The following is a 13,743-nucleotide window of genomic DNA, read 5'->3' as shown; positions in this document are numbered from 1 at the left end:
AGACGAGCTTTATAGCACTATACCGGAGACCCTGCAATTTTTAGAATAAAATACCTACTGTCCTACTTCGATCCATAAATAGATGTCTGAGAAAGTGCGCTAAATTGAACAAAAAAGCTAAACATTTGTTAGACATTTGAAAAAAGTTGAGGGTGTCATTAATGTTTCGCGTTATTTAACGTATTGACGGCCACGGTGATTATCGCTGACCCATGTTACTAAATTTTTCAGAATGATCAAAGTAAGACGAGTTTCATGGACTAAAAATTTCTCTGTGGATTTGTAGAATTCAGATAATGTGCAAGAATATATAAAATATACAACGTATTACTATAACTTGTTATAGTATTTATATACTGAAACATACCTTTAGTTAGACTCTGTTTCTTTAATTATATTCATACGAATCTGAATTTCCATAGATGTTCATAGTTTAATTATAATTAACATACGAAACTCCTCAACACCAATTAACATAGAAAATCCGCACGAAATATAAAAAGTTACAAAATAAACGGTCCGCTGGTTTCAAAAACTGAATCTCCACTCTTCCTCATTTCATTCTTAGGGTATCGTGTAACGCATCTTCCTGTGAACCGGGTCGACGATGATCCATGCGGCGCGTAACGCGTTAATAAACAATTTAACGGTGCGGTTAGGTATAACCGTGGAGTTATAAGGCATCCCTTTCCTGAAAAAAGCAACGGGCGAAGAGGCAAGCACCAGGAAACCAATATCGGCACTGTGTAATTACATTTTTTTATCTGAGAAATCTTCTGGCGAAACGGAGACGAACCGGACGAGGAAATCGAGCATTCGCAATAATCTTTGTCGACCGATTACGTAAAGAACGAGTGCAGAAAAACGAAATTTATATGAAGCTATCAAAAGATAAGCAGGTCCGTGTAATAAAAGTTCAATTACCTAATTCATTACCTTCATTACTTATAATTTGCGTTCGTTTAATGGCAGCTCGTATTCTCCAGTTTAAATACTACAAAAAATTTACGAAGTAAGAATTCAAGAATTTAATTTTATAAATTAGATTGACGAGTAAGAGAAACTGCAATAAGCCTTAAAGAAATGTTAAACCAAGTGAAAGGAGAATAGAATAACATTAATGCGGAATATTTAAAAAAATAATTCACGATATGTTGTAATGATTAAAAAAGTTAAGAAATAATCGGTTATGCTATATATTTTTTTTTACGATGCATCGACGAGCACGTAGAATTTTCTCGACGGCTTGGTGCGTACACGAGAAAACGCGAGAAGGAGAGAGCGTTATGTCATCGCAAACAGAACGATCAAGGAGGAAGTACGATTGGTATGCAAATATTGCGTGACGGGACGCGCCATGGTTGCGTAACGTTACTTAATGTTTTTTGATTTTATATATGGTTATCGTAACACTCGAGATTCGCACGTTGAAATTTATAATATGGTCGAAAGTTGGCGTGGTCTGATGATATCCTGCGTGTTCAGCAAACTTATATTTGATGTTACTCTGCGCTTAAGGTTGAATTGTATTTGAGACCGCATTTTTGTACATTCGATATTTAAGCCTCGGATTAAATTGTATTTAATACGGATAATTTGTAGAAACTTTTTATGAATTTTATGAGTATATTATATATTGGCTGGAAAAAGTGTTTACATATATTACTTATTTTCCAATGAAGCATTTTTCTCATTGGGTACCAGAGCAACATATTGAATCTTTGTAGTCATACGCAGGTATTGCCAAATGATATGAAACTCGATACGCTTGGACTTAATTAATTAGTGTATAAACGCTATTATAAATACGATGATGTACATATATTCCTTGTAGCCATTGTATCTCACATTCTTCTCCTGTAATTTTCGAATATAATCATTCACACAGTTCATGACTAAAGCTACAAAAGTGTATATCTATTTGCCACGAATTGATTCTTCGACATATACTATCCTTTGCCATAATATGTCGGTGTAGAAGTTCTGTTAATTACGATGATCGATCGAACAAGCAAAAGTTCGCCGTTGAAAAACTATTCCATCGACAACAACACAATTTCGCGCCTTTCTCTCGTCAGTTTCATGGGAACCGGCCAGATCTCCAGCAGATATGTAATCGAGAGAGTAACCGGAGGTTCTCCTTGAACTTGACTCTCCGTGATAGTCTCCTCTCTTTCTTTCTCTTTCTCTCTGTTCCTCACGGTTCGTGGCCACGATCTATTCGGGACAGCGTCTACGACGTCCGCAAGTTTCGAGCTCGTATATAAGGTCACGATCGAGAGATCGAGGTGGGCGGACGTCGCGAGAGTAAGAATCGGTCGTTGCGAAAGCAGAAGAGGCTGCGGAGATCCTCTCTGGCAGACCTCGACCAGAATCCCCCACCAGTCTTTATCCATCGTCGTGAATTGCAACGTTCTTTTAATGAAACAATACCGGTCTCTCATGCGACGACAACGACAGCGATGCGCGATGACATACAACGTCAGCCCGCGTCCCGTGAATTGTACTCGCCTTTTGCTGTTCACCGCGAAACGGAAATGCAACGACCGCATCTTCGGCGACCCCATTGTGCGGGGGATTGCATGTCCTACTTCGCTGTTTTGCCCGAGGTTCGATTATGTTGGTCATATTTGACGTTGGTCGAGTCGCTCCATAGTTGTAGATGACGAATTTAGATGGTGTTTTTCTATTTAATTGCATTTAATTGTATTTAATTGCATTTAATTGTGATTAATTGGATTTGGTGAGGTAATTGACCCCTCTATGTCCTTCGAACTGTTTTTAACTCAATCATGGGCTTTCTAACGTTAAAAAATTTCTCAGGTTTAGCGGAAAAAAAACATAGGTGAGAGGTACATACGGTATATACATACACAAGTATACATATACATATACATATCTGAATAGCAGCGAATGTCTTAATATGTGTAATTTCTTGTTTCAATTTCGTTACAGTTTTTCTTCGAACGTTGAAAGTATTCTCATTTGAGATTGGATCGTGAACATTCGAAATTTTATACAGTTCCTAGTTTCTAGACACGAAGTTAGGATCACATGCAGAAATTTCACATTTATTGCTGGAATATATGCCTCAGAATATTATTAAAAAGTAAAATTATTAAAAAGTAATGAAAAATATCGTACGTTTGATCGTAACGCGATAGCCTGCGACTTCGTGTTTTACTCCAATATCAGACTTGGAATAATTTGAGTAAAAGTGGTGAAACGTAGTTCAACCTTGTACGTTTATTTATGAATATTACTTCCATTTTCCTTAATTACACTTTGGTACTTACAGATAAGTAAGCTGCTTAATTCAAATATTGAGTTACCCGAACGTTAATGACTTTGAAATGAAACCTAAATTCTTGCTCGTTCTTATTCCACTCCTCCCATCTTTCTCCGTTTCATTCGCTAAAGATCAATGGTCAAGTTATAAATAAGATATTAAAATGTTAATCGGGCGGAAGCGGCCGCGTTAAAGAGCCATCGCTGGGATGCACGTGTTGAAAGCGCTTTTGCGGACGAACGAACACTTCACACAAACGTGCTTGTGTAATTACACGCGCGTACGCGATAGCGAGTACATAGAGACAGCAATTTACCAGTATAAATTACACCTGTTGCGGTTAATTTTACCGGTTTAGACGGCTGCTCCGACGCTATTTTCGCTTCGAAGGGCGACCACAACGTGACTGCACCTTCTAATCTCTCGAAATGCTGTTTTTGTACGTTTAAAGCTGCTGGAATACCTCTAACGCTAGCAACGATCCTTAATTGAGAAATAATTTTAATTAGTCGGCCTCTTCTGCTTTTCCCTGACCATAGAAATAGTTATATATCATTTTACGAAGAAATATGTTTTATCATCTTCTCTGTTATTGGTGAATAGAAATAGATTATGACAAAGTACTTTTTTATTACAATCTTCTGTTCTACTAAATGTTTGAATACAATATAATAATAAAAAGAGGGAGAGAAACGTAACTCTATAATGTCAACGTAATCCTTTACTTTGAAAACTACGTAATTCGTTCTAAAATTTGATCCTTTCGATGAAATTGTACCAACTATAAAAAATTATAAGAAATTTATAGAAATTTCCAATGTTTGGCACACTCTACGAGTAAAGTAATCAATTTACGAAATGCCACAGAGAACTATACTTTTCTACTTTCCTCCCAAAACCCGTTCCTTTTAATTAAATCTAATTAAATTTTGTACTTTATTTAATTACATGTTATCGATTGATCGTGAAAACGATCTTTAGCGCTCGAAACGTGCCATAGAAATATGAAAGTAATCAAAGTAGGAAATTTTACCGCTTCAATTAAATTTTATTGATTGTAAGAAATCATGAGGTTACAGTGATTTTTAGTGCTTGAAGCATATTACGAAAACGTGAAAGTAATCAAAGTGAAAAGGGCCACAAGGGATTACTTTCAAACGATGCGTAGTCGTCAGAAAAATACGTGGGAATCGAGCGAGGTGCGACAAGAGGCACGCGGTCTCATAACAAAAGGAACCTCACGGTGTCTCGAGTGAAAGTCTGCGGGTCGCGAAAATGATACAGGCTACGACATCCAGGAACAGGGTGGGGCAAGCCATTAATTCTCTCGGGCCCGCGAAAACGAAGAGACTTCTCCAATGATCTGACGTTGGATTCCTGCGAGAAATTATCCGTGTAACATACGGAAATTATTTAATTGCTGGCATCAGGCAACTGTGTAACCTCGATTTGAAGACTAAGCGATGACGGCAATTACCATGATGAGGGTTCGTTTCCCTCCTCACTATGGAAATTGCAATCGCCGACAGCATTGCTCAATTTGAATTAGATGTTTGATGAATTTGAAAGTTGATAGAAAATAAGCAGAAAATTAGGTAAATAGCGTTATGCAATAGGTTACGATCGTGTAAAATGCAAGCAACGAAGAAAGTTTGTATATAATTATCCGGGACCCAGGTTTGTCTGATCTTTGTCGTTGATCTTTCCAACCCGTCAATTACTTAAAGCATAAATTAATCGTCAACCTTCAAATACGTCACAAACGTTTCGGAATTGCCAATTATATCGTAGGACAATAGAATCATTTTTATTTGGGAGAAACAGTCAAGTGGTTACAAGATATAAAGAACATATACATGGATGATAAATTAATTATTGTAAGAATAAGTTATACTTATTTTGTTGAGCATAGATCACAGTCTTCCAAGTATTTTAGCTTAACATTTTGAATATAAAAGAAAAGCGATAGGAAAAGGAAGAAACTCGAGAAAGTGCAGAAGAGCAGAAAATGCAACATCCCAGCCGCCTAAATCTAAAACGTCGGAGAAGCAGTGTTGTCGTTTGGGTTTCTCACGCTGTGGTCCCCGATCGCAATCCATCCGGAAGGTAAAGGAGAACAGGAGCCCGTTGAAATCACCTTGGAAGCGCGTAGAAATCCGAGAAACAGCTTCAAGGTGAGATGCCAGCGCGTGTCCTCCATGCAGATCGACCAACACAAGCTTTCGTTCATTTATCATCTATGCATTTTATTTTCTTAAGCTCCACACAAAACAACAGAGACACATAGACACGTCTATTGTGTTTCTTTCGAGAAGAACATCCAACTGGTCTGTCATAACCATCTTTACACGAAATCGCGTTTACAATGGACAACATTGGTTAGCCAGAACAAAAATAACTCAAAGAACGTAACAGGATTAACATACTCGTAAGAAATACCACGCATTTGGTATAACTGTAGCCTAATATAAACGTTGTTTTACTCATCCGACCGTACCTGTGCCAACGTATCGTTTCATGTGGTGGAGCGCGTGGGCTAACACTTGTTGCGTCGCAGGGTATCGTTGTACCAGCAGCCATTATGCCCCGGGGCCACCTTCACCCATTTTAATGCCACCTACATGATATTACGCACCGTGGCACGACGCGTTCGCGCACTCATAAGACTAGCGACACATTCACCGCTGAATTACGCTCGTGGACCTCACTCCTCCCGTGCTAATTCCCGCGATGACTCACACTGTGAACGAGCAGCACCCTTTTCGAGTCGCTTCCCGAACATGCCAAGGACCATTTCTGAGCATCGAGTTCGGTGAACCCGGCCATGTCTGGACATCATTCGGTCGACTTGAGCGCCGTGCACAAATACAGAAAAATCTGTTTCTTATTTTATTTCATCGAGCTACATGTGCGGAATTGCGAATTATTAGTGTTCACCTGTCTCTGCTATTATTATCTGCATTGTTAGTACCTTTTCAGAGAGTTGCTTGATTACGAAAAAACGAACATCGATATATTCCCGTGGAAAGAATAAATATACGATCACACGTGTCGTTCCGGAAACAGAAACAAATTGCACAATTAGTTTCCCCACGTGCTATCTGCAAAACACACATGGGACATCCGTTGAAAACAGGAGCAGGAGCTGAGACGTTTCAATTATTCGCGCTCATTTTAACCTTAGTCGGCGGCTAACAAGTCCGTAGAATGAAGAAGCTCGTGTACACGCGGTTACCGAGTAAATGGCGAGCGTGCTCGAAGCGGATTAACGCGGAACATCGTGGCGCGTTCTTTCCAAAGAGCGTTTAGATAGCGATAAATCCACGCCGCGTCTGGACGTCACGCGGCGCGCCGTATAACGTAGGTAGTGAAATGAATTGCGGTTAACAATCACGCCATTATCTGGTAATGTCCACGCTTGTATTTATTCAACTTGTTCGAGAGAACGAGACAGTTTGGTGGAAGGGATAAGGGAACGCAACGATAGAGAAAAGAAAAGATCAACCGGCGATCCCGTGGGCCGCTAGGTAGATAAACGGCTGGACGAAAATAGAGTCGCCGAGGAAACACCTGGATTACCATTAGCGGCCAGACGCTCTATAAATATGTTGCTACGTTCTGCTACGAAGCCGCGTGGCAAGCTAATTTGTCACTTGCCGCGAAATTCCGCGGCCCTCTTTTATCGGACCTCGTTCCCGTGTTTTCGTGCACGGTATCGCGACAGCGAAAATAAAGAGTGTCGCCTCGCGGACCCGCCAGACACCGCCGCCATTCTGGCGAACAACTTTTGCGGCTGTGTCTCCTGGTCATCGTGTAGCCGACTCGTGCGCGCGACTTTGCTCCGAGAGAGGTTTTGTTGCTGGCGATTTTTGGACAACAACGAAGTTTCTCGGCTTGTCCGCAGAGTAAGCGAGAAATGTTTCTTTAACGTTGTATAACGTGTTTAACGACCAGTGAAATATATATTGTGACAGAGTCGCGGTGAGTTAGTGTTTTTATTACATGTAGTATCCGGCTTACCTAGCATTTTTCCGTTTTTCTAAACTATTTTTGCTAAAATATTTGAAGTCTCACTCCCTATTTACAGTGTTTGTTCTTAAATTGTTAGCTATTACACTTCCTGCTGGTGACATTTTACACGCCTCTTTTCAACTATCGTCACGAAATTCTTGTTTCCCTCCAGTTTCCATCGATTTATTTGAACAAATCGCCTGTCCTAACACCGTATACCACCGCCCACTCGAACGCCACGGCTGTCTTAGGTAGCCTCAATGCAAAATCCATATATAAAGTCAGGACAAAGTGCATTTTCACTTCGTTCTGTTCATACCGCAACATTTTATGCAAGAATAAAATATCACCTCTTACGTCAAATTCCTCCATAACTGAAAAGTTTTCTAAAAGAAAGTCTATACATCTGTGGTAAATTTATGTACATACATGTGCCGAGTATAGTTTCTCAATCGGTCATCGAATAATTGAATTATGAAATGTTTCTTCATTTTCTGAATATAAAGAAAATACTGTTCTTTTTGTAGTTTGTTGTTCCAGAAAGCTCCTCGGTCGAAGAACTGTGAATCATAGCATTGTAAGTCAGTCAACTGCTATCTTTTATTAAGTAGCACTTTGCGTTTATTTATCATTATATAGAAAATTCCTTATATTTTTCACCGATTAAATTAACAATTTAGATATTTATGAACCTAAAAAAATGGTACTTTCAAGAATTAAAATGTGTAATTAAATCCAAATTCTGAAACTCTTGAGTTATCTCACCATGATTTTCACTCCGTCTCTCTCGAATCACCATTTATGCATTCTACTTCTTTTTCTTTGGATGATTTGCTAAACCACAGGTCCTCCACGACCACCTACGATCGACTTTCCTTCTCGAAGGAGGAGACGTCCACGCGGCTAACTTATTACTTATGTAAGTTGCGTTAAATAATAACACGGCGGGTGGGATGGGGGCGGCGAAGCTGGCGTTCCTTCTTTTCGAGTCGGCGAGACGTCAAAGGGGGCAAGGTTGAACGATGGCGCGTTCTCTTCATGACGACGAGCCGTGGTGCAAAAGTTCACCACGTCGGCATACAAATACATAAGGCTCATACAAATATTCAAACGCTTATCGTAGAAAACATTTACGAATATATTTTGCGTGTCACGTAGAACGTTTAAAAATTTCACTAGCAATATAATAAGACACGATTGTCATGATGACGTTGATAAAATTTGAAATCTTATATCTGAAGATGTATACAGAAGTTACAATTCCCTGCAACCATATACTTTGCCAGAGATTACCAAGGCACTTGAACTATCAATTGTCATTATATTGATAGATATTTAGTCATAATTATACTGGTGAAATTTGAAACGAATTTGGAAGTCTATAACAAGCTTACAAAATATTTAATGATATATTTATAAAAGGTATTTAACGTTCGAATACTTTTGTCATTCTGTATCCACATTTTTGAAATTTCACTATAACTCATTGAAACACCTTGTATATTCTTAAATGTTTCCTATGTTAGATTCAAATAGTTTCTTGAATCGCTGGATGTCGTACTATCGGCGGCTCGCGCGAACGAATAAGAAAAGATTGCGCGACACGTTGTCCGCATACCAGAGAACCGCGAACAACGCATCTAGCAGGGTCACAGGGAGAACTTTGTAGTTTCGTATTAATATATTCGGGGATTGAAATGTAGCTGGCGCCCCTTCCGGCGAACGCGTGTTTCGCGTTTAAAATGCACTCTTTTCACTTCGTCGAAAGCTTTTTTGAGTCGATTTCAGAACGTTGAGAAAAATAACTCGTATATCCTCGGCTACATATTTTTTATGAAACAATCTTTTTCTATACTCTGTGAAAATTTTCTGCTCGATGGTTGTTTTATAATTGTTTTATTGTATTTACGGAATAATGGTGAGTGAAGAATCTTTATAGATCACTGGAATCACAGATCTAGAGATGCTATTTTTCAACTTGGATACAAAGGTCTAGTTTATTCTTAATCCTATGAGAATGTCTTGTTATTACGCGTTTCTATGATTCCATGGCATTATGTCACTTGGATGGTAGCCTTGAATGTCATTATCTAACTCAGACATGCTGTTTATCTGATTTACAACCTTGTAAAAAAAGAAAAAGTCGTCGCTTGGAAAGCTTGTGTTCAATGATTTACTTTCATCAGTTTTTTATGGAAAAATGAGGAAGAATAATATGGAGAGTGAGGACTTTCATTAAAAGAAAAAGTTTTAATAAATTGAACGATTTACACTAAAATGACCAGCAATGACATCAATGGATGAATCAGCAAAAATTATTATTTTTAAAATATTAAGAGCCATAACAAGATAAAGAAAGTATAATGTTAAAAAGCTAACATTCCTTACGCAATATCGCTATCGAAATATTTCAATTCTTAATTACTATTACGTTCTTTATTCCGATGTACAAATATAGCAAAAAATTAAAATAACTGTAATTTGTTTGCTCAAATTATGCCCGAAGGTGGTGGCGGATTAGCGATGTAGTTTGTTAAAGCAAAGTTCGTTACACCTAGTCGAACGCAGGGAGTAAGTCGAGATTCGCCAGTGTGAATCGGTAACCGGCGCCAAATCATGCAAAAAGTCTCCGACAGGACGGCACAGGTTTGGTAAAGTATTTTTAAAACTTGTCTGACTACCCGAGACACAACCGGCCCATCCTGGAACGCCGATTCGGCGAATACCTCGCTCCGTGAATTCTTCGGTGAAGAAAAATCTCAACCTTGAACTTTCTTGAGTCAACAATTAATAGAAAATAAGACAAGTACTTTTATTCTCCACTTAATTATTTTAATCGCGTTAATTTATATATATTATTCTTTGGTGATTATTCATTGTACCTCAGCGTTGTTTAGATTTTTAGGAACTTTTTTTTCAACTTCTTTTATCAACTGACAGATGTACGTATCATAGCAGGTAACTTTATTATATTTTAGAATTTTTATGACTCTGATCATGCTACCGATTATCCCTTGGAATAAAGGAAATAGTTAACGATACAAAAATTTAATAAACGCTTTCGCGTTAAAAATAAATTAATTAACGACTTCAAATGATGGAAAGATGACATTAATTTAAACATAATAATTTAATATGCGTATCGTATTTCCAAAAGAATGATAGCGAGGTAAATATCTAATTTTACTTTGTAGTTCCTCAGTTATTGTTCATATTAGCCAACATCCTTTTGGAAAATAGGTTCGTAGTAATAAAAAATTTAATTGATACGTTCAGTTCAGAACCTTAATAAAGGCGTTATTTTGAAACATATAAAAAAGTTCGGATATATCTGAGTTTTAATTAAAAACCCGCATTAAAGTATCACAAAGTATGGCTGAAAATCAATGAAACTTATAAATTAATTCGTGTTTCAGGTTATACGTACATCTGTATTACTTTATTGCCTCGGGATAATAATTTACAATTTTAAGATAAAAAGAATCGAAGTATAAGTACGACACTTAATCATTACCGAAAATCGATCGTTACCGCTAACCTTTGACAGGACAGACGATTTTACGAGAATTCTTTCGCCCGAACGATCGTCACGAAATTCTTTTACGAGTCTCGACAAAAATAAAGGCGAAATAAAAATATTGCACGGCCGAAAACGATCTCAAAGACGACCTGTTCTACAAACTCCAGCATAGGAGTTAGTCCACCATAGGAAAATCCAGCAGAGCATAGGTGACGATTCTTGCGAAGAATTTATGCGAATGATACGTTCTGAGACTTTCAACGAAACCGTCGATTTCGAGTACGAGGCAGCCAAGAAAGGAATGTCACGCGTTGGCCGTCGTAAAGCGCCTTGTCTCGTAAAGAAACTTTTACGAACCAAATAAATATGGCCGCGTAAATATGGTTGCGCACTTGCCCTCGAACATTACTTAACGAACGGTCGTCTCTTTATCACCCTTTACCGCCCTCGTGACTTCACCACGAATCGAACAGGTTACATAAACACAAACCTTCGTTTGAAAGGAGACAAGCTATTAAGAGACGAAGAGAAGAAATGTTCTTGCTGTGTAGATCATCGATTTCGCTTCACGGATCCATCGATTCTTTATCTTTGTAAGATGTTTCTAGCTTTTTCGGGCAAGTTACAGAGGTATAATATCGACAAGGAAAAATAAGAAGAAAATGTTGTATGAAGTGTTACCTTATTTATGTTAGTCTTTCAGCAAACCGACGACGATATGTCGTTCCATATGAAAGGTTTTCTGGTTGAACGTTTCCGTATGAAGCACAAAGATTAAAAGTGTAATGTCATCGAAGTAGATCTGAAATATTTACAGCTAACGGAATGAGTGTAAACGAATTATACATTTTAATAGAATGTTTCAATTTTCAAGAGGCTGTCACGTCACCGCGTATTACGATGTCCATATCTCCGACGAGAATCCTTTTCCAAACTCACCACCCTACGCTTTCCATTTGCGTATCAGTATCATTCTCCGATCAAAAAGATCAACGCACATTGGAAATAAGTCGTAACTCGAATATTTGAGCGTATTTCGTTCGGACCTTTCTCCATCTTAAACCGAGGTTGATGTTTCAAGAGAAACTCTTATCATCAACAGTATAAAACGAAGAGAACGTATACGTTCCTTAGCTTCGCTTCGTACAAGAAATATGACGATATACAGAGTACGTTTCTAATCTTCTCGACAAATTACAGAAGTATAATCTACAAGGGAAAATAAACGAGATGTTATATAAGGTTTTGCTGTAATTCTTTGTTGCAAAGATATAAGCAAACTGTCGTGCCAAGCTTAAAATCTGCAAGCATGACATCCATCAATCATCAGAAAGACTGAAAATTTAAATACCATATTACATGTTTGAAGAAGTTTCGTAGCACACCGGTTGAAGATCACAGCTTTAAATTGAGTCAGCAGTCGGCTAAATGAAATTCATGCGCGCTCGCGAGAGTCGAGGAACCAATCTCAGCGAAGCGTTTCCGCTCGCGTACTGGCTTTCGAAGATTTAACCGTAGATCTCTATCTGAGACACGGGCCCCGATATCAACGGCGATCTAGTTTGTTCGAAGAAGCGCCTAACGCTGTCGCAATGCATCATTCCAGAGGGAGGAAACCACTTCCTCCTACGCAGAGACATCTTAGACGCAGACGTCGAGCCATTCACAGACTCGCCAGGATCAATATGAGAAAGTTCCAGGACCTCGAAATCCTCTACAGTTCCGCGGAACTGTCGACGTGCCCTTCCTATTTGCCCAGCCTCTGGCTACGTTTTCGCTCCCTTTTTTCTTTCGTCGATGGGGCGGCTCGAGGAAGAGAGAGTACGAGGCAAAAAAGCGTCGTACACGAGGAGAAATTCTAAAAAGGGACCTCCTGATCTCGAGACTCAATTTCAATGAGTTACGGTCTTCAAAGAAAAGACACAGAAAAAGAACAGAAGAAGAAAACGATCCGAGTTAGAAGGAAAATTGTGGAATGTTGATTGCATTACATTTGATAGACGAAAAATGATTAACTTCAAGATACTTCGCAGGTTCAAGATACTTCAAGATATTTGCTGTATCGCAAGATACAAGAAATTCGCAGTTTTTATAGGTTCTTAAAGGTTATCGCGTTGATTAACGTTATTGATACCATTTGTTAATGTTCAGGAGAGTGCCAGAAAACGGTTTTCACCCTACAATCAAACGAAAAGATAATCTTCACGTGGAATTGGTTGACAACGTATTGGGTTTTAACCGTTCAAATGGAATTGCGAATTTTATATTTTTATTATTACCTCCCCGTAATAATCGATCTTGTTTCCTTATAATAGGTAAATAAATTTATGAAAATGAGATTTCTTTTCTGGAACACGTGTCGCTGACACGATGGTGGACGTATGGAAGAAAGTTCATCGATACTTGTGTACATAAGTACAAGTAAAATTTGTGTTAAATCTTTCCTGCTCTAAATACTCCTCCATTATAGGACATACAATGTGTACATTCATTTTTCTTGTCGATAAGAATTCAGTCTTGTTGAATAACTGCGTTTTTCCCGTGCAATTTAAACTGCAATTTTCACTTTTCTTTTGACCGTAACTTCGTGTGTATTAAGTGACGCTTGTAAACCAAAGTCCGCCCCAAACGAACCATTGGTTCACTTGAGATACAATTTCATGGAACTTGCAGAATCGCCAGAAGATAAATGCGCATATAAGCGGCTGGTCTGTCGCAAGATCGACGAGAAATTCCACGAGGTGGCTCGCGAGACGAGGCAGAAATTAGGCTAAACCGTATATGGCTCGAAACGAACTGCCACGCTTTTCCTTTATCGAACGAACACACTGTCGTTGTCGTCTTCCATGTTCGTTTGTCCGTGAAATTGAGCGGATCAGGGAGCAACAGCTAAGTACACACGGAAGCCATCGTCGTCGTGGAG

This window comes from Bombus huntii, chromosome 11 (assembly GCF_024542735.1).
Source record: "Bombus huntii isolate Logan2020A chromosome 11, iyBomHunt1.1, whole genome shotgun sequence".
In the NCBI taxonomy this organism is placed as follows: domain Eukaryota; kingdom Metazoa; phylum Arthropoda; class Insecta; order Hymenoptera; family Apidae; genus Bombus; species Bombus huntii.
Note: the sequence above shows the minus strand (reverse complement) of the source record.